General features: G+C 77.1%; 1 non-coding gene across 1 annotated transcript; it reads left to right on the top strand.

The window, feature by feature from the left end:
• Nucleotides 1–119, top strand: LOC135978779 (5S ribosomal RNA). The gene has a single exon (XR_010596146.1). It is a non-coding gene; the product is annotated as a 5S ribosomal RNA (ribosomal RNA).
• The last annotated feature ends 638 nt before the right edge of the window (nucleotides 120–757 follow it).

Genomic DNA, 757 nt, shown 5'->3' with positions numbered 1-757 from the left:
GCCTACGGCCATACCGGACCGAACGCCCCCGATCCCGTCCGATCTCGGAAGGTAAACCGTCCCGGGCCTGGCTAGTACTTGGATGGGTGACCGCCTGGGAATCCCAGGTGCCGTAGGCAGCTTTTCCCGGTCCGAGTCAGCTCTCTCTCCTTTTCTGGGGGGGAAGGAGAGGGGGGGACGGGCCGGAAAGCCCCTCGTCGCTCCTGCCGAGTCGGAGGTCGCGGCCGCAGGTCACGGGTCTGGGCGCCTGGGGTCCGGCTCCCCACCCACCCGGCTTCCTCCGCGGAGGACCCCCCCCGGGGCCACCGAAGCCGCTGGGGGAGACGCCGGGCATGGGGCGGACTGGCCCGGACCCTCCCGGCCGCCGGCCCGCAGGTCCGCCCCGAATCCCCCCCCGCGGCCACCCAGGCCAGGCCTGGCCAGGCGGGACGGACGGCGGGTGTCCAGCGCCCAGCGGCTTCCTCCAGCGGGGACCCACGGACCCCAAAGCCGCAGGGGGAGGCCCCGGGCCTGGGACGGACTCGCTCGGACCCCCTGCGCCCGGCCGCCGGCCCGCGGGACCGCCCCGAATCCCCCCGCGGCCACCCAGGCCAGGCCTGGCCAGGCGGGACGGACGGCGGGTGTCCAGCGCCCAGCGGCTTCCTCCAGCGGGGACCCACGGACCCCAAAGCCGCAGGGGGAGACCCCAGGCCCGGGACCGACTCGCTCGGACCCCCCGCCTCCCCTGCGCCCGGCCGCCGGCCCGCGGGACCGCCCC

Source organism: Chrysemys picta, unplaced genomic scaffold (genome assembly GCF_011386835.1).
Source record: "Chrysemys picta bellii isolate R12L10 unplaced genomic scaffold, ASM1138683v2 scaf444, whole genome shotgun sequence".
Taxonomy (NCBI): domain Eukaryota; kingdom Metazoa; phylum Chordata; order Testudines; family Emydidae; genus Chrysemys; species Chrysemys picta.
The sequence above is the reverse complement of the archived record's forward strand: the minus strand, read 5'-3'. Positions and strand labels throughout refer to the sequence as shown.